Genomic DNA, 13,141 nt, shown 5'->3' on the forward strand with positions numbered 1-13,141 from the left:
CTGTTTTGCTTTCTGTAAAATATTTTCACTTCAGAGACTAGATGTTAGTCTACCACATTTCCTAGTTAGGTTATTGGAAATTGTCAGTTCTTTTGGCATCTTCTTAAGTTTCTGGCCAGTGGTTCTTTAAATTCTAGTAAATTTCTGGCCAACTCCCTTCATTATTGTTAGGCTTCCAAATGGGTAACCGCAATATATAACCCATGCCCTCTCCCATCCTATAGAGAACAGATACATGCTCAGACACTCATGTTACTGTGATCAGACTGACAAGTTATTCACAAGATTCATTGCTTTCCCCATTTAATTTCTGATCGACTCCCTTCTTTGTTGTTAGGCTTCCAAGTGGGCAACCAGAATATAAAACTACTGCCCTCTCCCAACCTACAGAGAACAGATACATGCTCAGAAACTCATTCAGGGCTTCAAAGTGGGTAACAACAATATAAAACCACTGCCCTCTCCCAACCTACAGAGAACAGATACATGCTCAGAAACTCATGTTACTGAGTTCAGACTGACAAGTTATTCACAAGATGTTTGGGTATTGAATTGAGACCACCCAATATTGTGAACATTCAGTGTTGCTGAAGACAACACCAGCGCTGTCAACCACCGGACCACACTGCAGGTACACTTCCTCCAGCCTTGACACCACCATCCAAATAAATGGCACTATATTAAGAGCTGTGATGCGATTATTTTGTGCCCTCACTATCTGATAGCATAACATGATCTTTGCTTGTTGTAAGATTACGCCCACCGTTTTTGTTTTCCTAGTGGCAATGGTGAGAGAACGTGTCAAAACAAACGTAGAGATTGTCACCCAAGCTGCCCAACTTCTTAATCTGCATGGCGGACATGTTGGTTTTGTATCAACTGCTGCCTGTACCTAAAGCCAGTTATGTGGTTGCCGAGTGCCGTAATACCAAACGCGAAATATATATTGGTTCAGAGAGTCTGCCGTTGGTTCATGTGATGCCACAAGCACAGAGCTGCCATCTCATTTAACTTAAGTGCAACTTGACCATGTTGTCCCAACTTAAGCACAGAGCTGCCATCTTGTCTGACTCAAGTGCAGCATGGCCATGTTGTCCAACTTAAGCACAAAGCTGCCATCTTGTCTGACTTAAGTGCAGCATGGCCATGTTATCCAACTTAAGCACAGAGCTGCCATCTTGTCTGACTTAAGTGCAGCATGGCCATGTTATCCAACTTAAGCACAGAGCTGCCATCTTGTCTAACTTAAATGCAACTTGACCATGTTGTCTCAACTTAAGCACAGAGCTGCAATCTTGTCCAACTTAAGTGCAACTTGAACATGTTGTCCAATTTAAGCACAGAGCTGCCATCTTGTCTGACTTAAGTGCAGTATGGCCATGTTGTCTAACTTAAGTACAAAGCAGTCATGATGTCCCGCAGTTCAGAAAATGAAGAAAGTCTGTGCGCTCCTTTTCACTATATTTTATGCTAATTATTTATGAACTGTTTTGCTTTCTGTAAAATATTTTCACTTCAGAGACTAGATGTTAGTCTACCACATTTCCTAGTTAGGTTATTGGAAATTGTCAGTTCTTTTGGCATCTTCTTAAGTTTCTGGCCAGTGGTTCTTTAAATTCTAGTAAATTTCTGGCCAACTCCCTTCATTATTGTTAGGCTTCCAAATGGGTAACCGCAATATAAAACCCATGCCCTCTCCCATCCTATAGAGAACAGATACATGCTCAGACACTCATGTTACTGTGATCAGACTGACAAGTTATTCACAAGATTCATTGCTTTCCCCATTTAATTTCTGATCGACTCCCTTCTTTGTTGTTAGGCTTCCAAGTGGGCAACCAGAATATAAAACCACTGCCCTCTTCCAACCTACAGAGAACAGATACATGCTCAGAAACTCATTTGGGGCTTCAAAGTGGGTAACAAAAATATAAAACCACTGCCCTCCCAACCTACAGAGAACAGATACATGCTCAGAAACTCATTTTGGGCTTCAAAGTGGGTAACAAAAATATAAAACCACTGCCCTCTCCCAACCTACAGAGAACAGATACATGCTCAGAAACTCATTTTGGGCTTCAAAGTGGGTAACAAAAATATAAAACCACTGCCCTCTCCCAACCTACAGAGAACAGATACATGCTCAGAAACTCATGTTACTGAGTTCAGACTGACAAGTTATTCACAAGATGTTTGGGTATTGAATTGAGACCACCCAATATTGTGAACATTCAGTGTTGCTGAAGACAACACCAGCACTGTCAACCACCGGACCACACTGCAGGTACACTTCCTCCAGCCTTGACACCACCATCCAAATAAATGGCACTATATTAAGAGCTGTGATGCGATTATTTTGTGCCCTCACTACCTGATAGCATAACATGATCTTTGCTTGTTGTAAGATTACGCCCACCGTTTGTTTTCCTAGTGGCAATGGTGAGAGAACGTGTCAAAACAAATGTAGAGATTGTCACCCAAGCTGCCCAACTTCTTAATCTGCATGGCGGACATGTTGGTTTTGTATCAACTGCTGCCTGTACCTAAAGCCAGTTATGTGGTTGCCGAGTGCCATAATACCAAACGCGAAATATATATTGGTTCAGAGAGTCTGCCGTTGGTTCATGTGATGCCACAAGGATGGTTACATGTCGCAGAGTTTTTTGGTATGAACGTTATGCTTTGTTCGTTTCTGAGAAATTTGTTAAGTCTGGCATGGAATTCGTATTATGCGATGATTTAATCAAGATATGCAAACTTGATAGGATTATTTGTACATCAGGCAATACTTGAATCTTTATCCAAAAGTGTTTATTGATGTTCGCTATGGAATGTTGTTGGGAAGGAGATACCTTGTGTGGAGGTTGGTGTGGTACGGTGTGGTGTGGTACACATGTACAGATTAGAATTCAGCACAGTTTCTGATAATGAATATCAGTTTCATTTCTGTAACAACTATCCCTGAGAAAATGTCTATCACATTTTCGTGAATTGCTGAAAGTATTTCAGAAGTGCTTTAGACACATTATCACAGCTATCAATTTTTAAGCAAGAGGTTTACGAAAACAGAATTTATCTCTGTAGTGGGATATCTCATGATTTTTATTCATTTGAGAATTTGTTTTAAAAGCTTTTAAAGATATCCTTTGACCATACAATATCGTTGATAACAGGAAATGCAAGGCAAGTTATTCAGTCTCTTTGGCTTGAATAAATATAAGATTGGAAACAGAGACCAGGAGAGTTCTTTTTAACAATGTTGTTGAACAGAGAAATCCAGTGTGAAAATGTTGCTTACATTACTGGAGTTTGCTAGGGTTTACGAGATTTGACAAGAGTAGGCTAGAATATTGAACCTTCGTTGGCACATTGTGTTTTGAATGTCATGGTTCAATGTTGTGTGGAGAAGCTGATTTCTGGTAAAACAATACACTTGCTCCTAGTTACCTGTATGACACATGATTATATTTACAAATTTGTAGTCAAGGGTATAAAGTTTGAAAGCTTGTCAAACTTACGTGGAAAGCATTGACTACAGTGGCCATTATCTGTGAACGGTCTGTATCCTAGATAGGACAGCTGGTTGTCAGATATGGGATGGAGTTGATGTTTGAACAGCAAGATGGGAGAGCTGGTTGTCAGGGATGTGATGGGGGTTGATGTTTCAGTACCAAGATTGGACAGATGGTTGTCAGGCATGTGATGGGGGTTGATGTTTCAGTAGCAAGATTGGACAGCTGGTTGTCAGGCATGTGATGGAGTTGATGTTTGAACAGCAAGATGGGAGAGCTGGTTGTCAGGGATGTGATGGGGGTTGATGTTTCAGTACCAAGATTGGACAGATGGTTGTCAGGCATGTGATGGGGGTTGATGTTTCAGTAGCAAGATTGGACAGCTGGTTGTCAGGCATGTGATGGAGTTGATGTTTGAACAGCAAGATGGGAGAGCTGGTTGTCAGGGATGTGATGGGGGTTGATGTTTCAGTACCAAGATTGGACAGATGGTTGTCAGGCATGTGATAGGGTTGATGTTTCAGTACCAAGATTGGGCAGATGGTTGTCAGGCATGTGATTGGGGTTGATGTTTCAGTACCAAGATTGGACAGATGGTTGTCAGGCATGTGATAGGGTTGATGTTTCAGTACCAAGATTGGGCAGATGGTTGTCAGGCATGTGATGGGGGTTGATGTTTCAGTACCAAGATTGGGCAGATGGTTGTAGATATGTGATGGGGGTTGATGTTTCAGTAGCAAGATTGGGCAGATGGTTGTCAGGCATGTGATGGGGGTTGATGTTTCAGTACCAAGATTGGGCAGATGGTTGTAGATATGTGATATGGGTTGATGTTTCAGTAGCAAGATTGGATAGATGGTTGTCAGGCATGTGATGGGGGTTGATGTTTCAGTAGCAAGATTGGACAGATGGTTGTCTGGCATGTGATGGGGGTTGATGTTTCAGTACCAAGATTGGGCAGATGGTTGTCAGGCATGTGATGGGGGTTGATGTTTCAGTACCAAGATTGGGCAGATGGTTGTCAGGCATGTGATGGGGGTTGATGTTTCAGTACCAAGATTGGGCAGATGGTTGTCAGTCATGTGATGGGGGTTGATGTTTCAGTAGCAAGATGGGAGAGCCGGTTGTGAGAAATTTGATGGAGTTGATGTTTTGAGAGCTAATCATCAGAGATGGGTTGGAAGTCCAGAAAGGATATGGAGGCTGTCTTCAGTTTAGGTGGGCTCTCTTTTGCAAGCAAGGAAAGTGGTCTTCTCAGGGCTTAGTTGAGTTGATGTCCTGGAAGCAAACTAGAAGAGATATGGTTGTTCTATTAAAGTGGCATTAAGAGCAAACAGCATATCAGTGAAGAACATATGTTGGGCCTAACTGTATCAGGTTGGGGAATGTATCAAGAACTGGTAATATTTAGCTCCCAACTTACAGGAAATCCTTTTGTTGACTGAGAACTCACAGTAAGGTTTCTGGTAAGATATACTTGAATATGAAGAAGACTGACTTTTGGGGTGATATGAGACTTCAGTCCCAGTCTTCTAATCTTTCCAACAATAAAAAAGAAGTCCATCTGTGAGAGGACCAGCTATGTGGCTCAAGAAGATGTTCTGGTTTTAGTTCGTGGCCTCATCCCTCCATACGTCTGTGTCCACCAGGGCCCCATTTCACAAAGCTATCGTAACCCTCCGACTGTCGACTGTCGTAACTCCTATACTGTAACATAAACTTACGACAGTTGTAGCGCTACGATAGCTTTGTGAAACAGGGCCCAGCAAGGGAGCACCTTCACATAGGGCTTCAGTTTCTATCCACTTCTTTCTGAAGCTGTTTTCATTCATCACCTCTTACACAACCTGTTTTCCTTGCTGAGAGTCACCAGAAGCTGCTTGTTGGAGTTTGTCCAGTGTGACCGCACACCTGCCTCCGCTGACCCTCCTTCCCATGCTGGTCCAGCTCTGGTTCCGCTGTACTCTGTAACTCCCGATTCCTGTTGTCTTTGTCCTCCCCCCTGTGAACACCTACCAGTTCCTTGTTTTCTTTCCTGGAGTTGCGAAATGTTATTAGCTAGGCTTCATGTCGAAGGTGACAGATTGTCTTAATATAACTAACCTTGGCTCGCGCATGTTGGTATGTATATTGTATTTCCTGCAGCGCATGCTACAAGCATCTGTTGCTGTTTTCATTGTGTGGCTATTTTTTTGGCTAAACTTAATATTTTCTTTTCTGTGAGATGCAAACACCCACTGTGGAATGTTGTCTCCAGGACACTGATACAATTGTTGTAGGCAGTGTATCCTGCAATGATGATAGCTGGCTGTTTCTTCATCTTCATTCTTGATGTGTGCAGTGTTGGCAGAATGCAGATGGTTGTTTCTGCATCCAAGTGTATTGCTTGGATCATTGTTTATGCTTTGATGGATGTGAAACACTACTCTTGTAGTATAGCATCTGCAGCAATGGCAGGTCTTTATACTTGAGTTGGCCTTTCCCCATTGATAAACAAGGCTGGTTTAGTAACATCCTCAGTTACAGTGGAGCCAAGGACTAAACATGGATTTGCATTATCTGATATTTAGCCTTTATGTTTGATTCACTGAATCGGGAATGAGTGATTATTCAGGGCTCGATTTAAGAGATGTTAACCTACTTGCACCAGGTGCAACCTAAGATAAAAAATCTAGTTGCACCAGCCAAATTCCAGTTTACTGCTTTTATTGCAATATTTAATGTAAGAAATATGCTTAATATATTTAATGTAAGAAATATGAAATTATTTAGATGTTTTATTCAGCTTTTACCCTCTCAAAAATCGAGTTGCACCTGGTGCAAGTTAGACAAATATCTAGGTTGCACTTTGTAATATTGGGTTGCACAAGTGGACGTAACAAAGCACTAAATCGAGCCCTGTTATTGCCTAACACCACATCACTGAATTGGTGATTGAGTGGTTATACGTGTTACCTGGCTGATATTCCCCAACATCAAAGGTCATTCATAGTACAGGCTGTCAACTAAACTTTGAAGACTTGGAGTTGGTACCATAGGCACCATAGGCATCGATTACTTAGACTTTATGGTTACTTAGCATTCTTTCAGGCTATGTAAGATATGAAAACACACAAAGTGGAAATAACCCGAATGGCTACTTTTGTCATTTTGTACAGTCTAGCCATTTTTACAGCCACTCTTACCCCTTCCATACAATATACCCATTGTTACAATCACTATTATTCTCTATTCATACTATATACCCATTGTTACAATCAATATTATTGTTTCTCTCTTCCATACTATATACCCATTGTTACAATCACTATTATTCTCTTCATACTATATACCCATTGTTACAATCACTGTTATTCTCTTCATACTATATACCCATTGTTACAATCACTATTATTCTCTTCATACCATATACCCATTGTTACAATCACTATTATTCTCTTTATACAATATATCCATTTTATCACTGTTATTCTCTTCAATATATCCATTGTTACAATCACTATTATTCTCTTCATACTATATACCCATTGTTACAATCACTATTATTCTCTTCATACTATATACCCATTGTTACAATCACTATTATTCTCTTCATACTATATACCCATTGTTACAATCACTATTATTCTCTTCATACTATATACCCATTGTTACAATCACTATTATTTCCTCTTTATACAATATACCCATTGTTACAATCACTATTATTCTCTTCATACTATATATACCCATTGTTACAATCACCATTTTTCTCTCTTCATACAATATACCCATTGTTACAATCACTATTTTTCTCTTCATACTATATACCCATTGTTACAATCACTTATTATTCATTCATTGTTCTTCATACTATATACCCATTGTTACAATCACTATTTTTCTCTTCATACTATATACCCATTGTTACAATCACTATTTTTCTCTTCATACTATATACCCATTGTTACAATCACTATTTTTCTCTTCATACTATTTACCCATTGTTACAATCACTATTATTCTCTTCATACTATATACCCATTGTTACAATCACTATATTTCTCTTCATACTATATACGGGGCGGTGGGGTAGCCTAGTGGTTAAAGCGTTGGCTCGTCATGCCGAAGACCCGGGTTCGAATCCCCACATGGGCACAATGTGTGAAGCCCATTTCTGGTGTCCCCCGCCGTGACGTTGCTGGAATATTGCTAAAAGCGGCGTAAAACCAAACTCAGTCAGTCAGTCAGTCAGTCATACTATATACCCATTGTTACAATCACTATTATTCTCTTCATACTATTTACCCATTGTTACAACCACTTTTCTCCTCTTTATACAATATACCCATTGTTACAATCACAATTGTTCCCATTGTGCCATATACTCATTTTAACAACCACTATTGCCTCTCATACAAAATAAGTCTATTCCTGAAAAGAACTATTGATATGACCATTGACACCCATGCGTACCTGGGGAACTTGTTCTGAATTTGTTTGTAATCTGCAGCCCTCATGTTGGCTGTCCTGGTTCTGGCAAAGTTGCCAACAAAGCTCTGCCTACAACACGAGTGGATGTTAGAGTCATGGAGGGTAACCTTATGATTTGATAGCAAAAACTGGACTTAACGATGAACATTGCTCACTTTAGCGCAATAAACCTTTAATGCAATTTCACACCAGCGCTCCATGATGTGTGTTGGTCGTGGTTTCTCTTGTTAAAATGTGATGATTTCTAGCTGGCTGGATAAGCCTGGTTTAGAGATGTGATCAAACGTTCTACGTGTTTCACTTGTTTCTGTAATAATATTTGTCACTATTAGTGTATGTGCCCTGTGCAGGAACCGAGCTGGTCCTGATGTTTGAACTTGGTGGTTTAGCTAACACGCTTGTATTTGCTGGAGAAATTCTACAGCTTCCTCACTCCTCGACAGGCTGTAGTCAATATTGACTGCCCGTTGTCGGCAGGAAAAAGTCTTTTGCAATCATATGATATACTGTTATCCTATTATCAATTTCCCATTCTTAATTAGACATTCTGGATGTGAGTGCACAGATGGGTATAGGTTTGTGCTTGGTTACGTTCATAATCAGACAAAAATCTATATTTTTGTGATTTGACGCAAAGGTCGTTGACGAAATAGGATGGCAGTCTGATCATGTTGAGTATGTGTGCAATCTGACAGTGGACGATATAAGACACTGATTCACATATATGTCCAGTCAAAATGTGATACTTGGTTGTGCTTGATCTTGTGATACAGCAAACTGTTAAGATTGAATTGGAAGTCAATTGGAAGACAATCAAGTCAATCTATCCTATCAGTAAGTTGAACTGATGTTGGATGTTACAAGAGACACCATCATGTGTGAAATGAAAAGCGAATAAGGCCAATGTTATGACAGGCTGGTTATTGATAACGGCAAAACGAAATGACACTACTGTCACATTTCATTAACTATGACATCACTGCTTCATTTGACATCAAAGCAAAGTATTACTGCCTACTACAAATGTGGAGGGGCGGTAGCCTAGTGGTTAAAGCGTTTGCCGTCATGCCAAAGACCCGGTTTCGATTCCCGACGTGTGAAGCCCATTTCTGGTGTCCCCCCGTGATATTGATGGAATATTGCTAAAAGCGGCTTAAAACTAAACTAACTAACTCGCTCACTCACTCACTCACTCACTCACTCACTCACAAATGTGGAATTTTGTGTATTGTTATTCATTTGTTTTAAAGTTAGCCAACCAGATAAGTTGATGTTATCTTATTAATGAATATTTTAGATATGAAAGCATGATATTTTGATACAGGTTCTTGTATTGTTATCAAGTAGGAGTGCTCTAGAATTAAAGAAGTTGTCATCCATATATACTTGTTCTACCTGACTTCCAACTTATAAAATGCCACTCAAAGAAGCAATGAAGATTGTATCCATTCAGAGTTAAATGTTATGTTTTTTGACACTGACTTCACTTTATGCAAAACTTTAAAAGGGTAAGTGGTTTCTGTGTATTAAGCGACCGCCTCCGTGGTGTAGTGGTTAAAGCGTCCGCCCGGAGAGCGGAAGGTCGCGGGTTCGATCCCCCGACCGCGTCATACCAAAAGACGTTAAAATATGGTACTTGTTGGTCCCTGTCTGGTGCTCGGCATTAATGGGTACAACAAGGACTGTTCGGCTCGGAGTCAGTATAATGTGTCTGAGTGGGGTATTCATGCTTCACTGCAGCATGGTATCTCAATGGTCTAGCACTATAAAACCAGCTTCAGTCTGGGCTAGTACAAGCAGCCGCACATACACATACACACGCATGCACGTTGTCATATGAGCAAAATATTCTCAAGCACAACGTTAAACCCAATTTCACCTCACCTCCCATATTAAAGTGGGGATTTGCTCCTGTAGTTCATGAGTGTGTCTAGTACTAGCAGTAGAATAGGATCAGCAAAAATCCCTTTTTTTCTTTAAGTTTTTCAACTGGAAAGTTGGATAATTTTAACATCTAGATTAATAAATCTATGTACTAGGTACAGACTCATGGACATCTTAAAGAGAGAGAACTTGTGATTGTGTATTTCTGAGATATATACTTGCGCCTCATATTTTCAGGCTAGTATCTGTACATCCCAGCAAAGTTCTGTCACTCAAACTGAATCTTCAGTCATAACAGCCTGAATTTTATCTGGCGTGTCTGATCGGGGAAAAAGAAATGATTATTCAAAGCTAATTATTTGCAACACCTGCCTCTATTATATCTAAAGGTGACTGTAAGCCAGACTTAGAAAGAAACTATCTTGAAAATGAGTTTCTTTTTGTAACGATGTTAGTTTTCACATGGAACGTTATCGTGAATGATTTGGCAAGTGGCAGGATTCTTTTCCCTTTATATGAATGAACAGCCATGATAAGTTAGTCATCTTCACTGTTCAAATCAGGACCATGTGTGGCCCAGTAGGCTGACTTTTATTCCCAGAAAAAAATATATTTAAAAATATTGAAAAATATTTATCTACAATACAAATCCAAATGGAGTACAGAACAATCCTTAATATCTGGCTTGGCATTGAGGCAATCTAGACTTCCAAATCCATCTAGATTTGAGTATTTAACTCCAATTTAATTTATTCTCATGGTTCTGGGAGACACGTAAGTCTCCCAGTAACCGAAGGTGTAGCCTTGCTCCAAGGCTGTACTGAATGCTAATGGATGTGTAGTAAATATCTCCTTTAGATAGATAAGGGGAACCCTAAGGCCGCCAATCTGTTATTTATTTTCTTTAATAAAATATCATTTAAACTATTAATTATTTTCTTGTGCTAGTCTACCTAAGGTGCAGCATTTGGCAATGCAGAATTTCGTCGTTTTAGCCTGCAAGATTGTAATGAAAGTGAAATTGAGTTCCAAATTCCTCCTGATTATATATTTGTTTTGGCAGCACCAAGTTCACCAAAGCTGTAAGTGTGAAACACATGGATCACTATGGGTTTCCTCCCACGTCAGTCTGATGTTGGACCTGTTAAATGATTTGTTGATATTATGGTCAATGACCAGTATTATCGAGCTCTAGTGGTTAAAGCGTTCACTCGTCGCGCCGAAGACCCAAGTTCGATTTCCCATATGGGTACAATGTGTGAAACCCATTTCTGGTGTCCCCTGCCATGATATTGCTGGAATATTGCTAAAGTGGCGTAAAACTAAACTCACTCACTCACTCTGATTATACACAATTGATGAAGACACTGAGGTTTGGACACATCACAAAGGCAGTTATATGCTGAGGACCTTTTATAACCTGGTGCCGTTGTACAAAACAACCTTAGAGCTAAGGCTACCTTAAGTCTATGTTAAGGTATGGGAGTTACGGTCACCTTAGCGCTAAGATCGTTTTGTACAACGGCACCCTGGCTCTCAAAGAAGTGGTTGTTAGCTCAACAAATCACTGAACAAAATGCATTTGAATCCCTGACTTGCTGAGTCAGTCAAAGATTTAGATGAATGAACAACCAAAGGAGTATCAACATTTGTTAACCATTATTCTAAGAATATTAATATCAAGGAGATTGACACAAAGAATGTGCTAGTCAAATTATAGTTAATATGGGAATCAACCTCACTGGTTTGATGAGCGAATGTACCCATGAAGATCCAGGTGAGAATTGATCACTGTTGCTTCAGATTCGATTATTTACAGACCGCCTCCATTTATCTGTAATATTGCTGAGTGTGGCATAAAACTGAACACGCTCACTCAATTGATGAGCAAATGCTTTTAGCACTAAGCTAACCCGTGAAGGTCCGGGTTAGACTATTGATCTTCAGTAACCCATGCTTGTCATAAGAGGCGACTAAGGGGATCGGGTGGTCAGGGTCGCTGACTTGGTTGACACATGTCATCGGTTCTCAACTGCACAGATCGATGCTCATGCTGTTGATCACTGGATTGTCTGGTCCAGGCCCAATTCCTTACAGACCGCCGCCATATAGCTGGAATATTGCGGTGTAAAACTAAACTCACTCACTCACTGTAATATTGCCGAGTGTGGCATAAAACTGAACTCACTCAATTGATGAGCAAATGCTTTTAGCACTAAGCTAACCTACTATTCTTAGCTTGAATTGGTCTTTGCCTTTGTGAGACTCTATGTTCACAGTTTCAAAAGCTACATGTTCCTACATAAAGGTATCAAAATAAGGTGGGGTTCACAAGTCAGTATCAGAATCATTCATTGTGAGCAGCGCTGAGAAACAGCTTCCACAGCTTGGTCTCTGTCCGCTGCAGTGTCATGCTGACGTTGTTCTGTGTTTGCTGGCGTAAGCTTAACAACTGTGTGTTGTTTCTGAGGTTCACAACAGTGGGACATTATATTCAATACTGGGATATGTGGTATAATGAACGATTCCCCTCCCTTGCTGTTCATGTGGAATTGATGATTGGAGGAAATACAGCACCGTCCCACCTCCTCCAGTACATAATGAGAGCACTTCATGCTTGTCTAGAGTCATCAGTGGGTTTCCTATTGACATCCTACACCATCCTGACAGATGCAGAGAATACAGCTATCCTTGTACCACTGGGTTCTGTGGGCTCTCATAACACACATACTTTGGGCAGTGTGTAACATTGTACAAATCTATCTTGTATGCTCATCTTGTTACACATTGATATCATGGTCTCTGTGATACTGTTGTATAGTATGTGCTGCAGTGTGTATCATTGTACAAGTGCTACTTGTTCTCTCATTCTGTAAAACACTGATCATGGTCTTACTCTCTGACACTGTAGTATAATGTTTCTATTCTTAGACTGGATGTGTAACATCATACTGAAATTCCTAGGCATGCTGTACATAACTACCTTTCGATAATATGAATATCATTTGGTAGATTCACTGTTTAGAACTCAAAGTATAGCATAATATGTGAATCAAAGGATTCCTATTTGGAGGCTTTTACTCTGTATTTTTACAGATTCTTGTACTTTTGGGGGTTGAGTGAGTGAGTTAATTAGCAATATTCCAGCTATATGGCGAAGGACTGTAAATTATCGAGTCTGGACCAGACAGTCCAGTGATCAACAGCATGAGCATCGATCTACGCAGTGGGTATACAATGACATGTGTCAGCCAAGTCAGCAAGTCTGACCA

General features: G+C 40.1%; 1 protein-coding gene across 1 annotated transcript in view; it reads left to right on the forward strand.

Annotated features, from left to right (window-relative positions):
- Nucleotides 1-13,141, forward strand: part of LOC124276909 (A disintegrin and metalloproteinase with thrombospondin motifs 16-like) — a 165,646-nt gene that overhangs the window by 6,112 nt on the left and 146,393 nt on the right.

The sequence above is a fragment of the Haliotis rubra genome, unplaced genomic scaffold (assembly GCF_003918875.1).
Source record: "Haliotis rubra isolate DU_JTF1 unplaced genomic scaffold, ASM391887v1 Scf215, whole genome shotgun sequence".
Lineage (NCBI taxonomy): Eukaryota > Metazoa > Mollusca > Gastropoda > Lepetellida > Haliotidae > Haliotis > Haliotis rubra.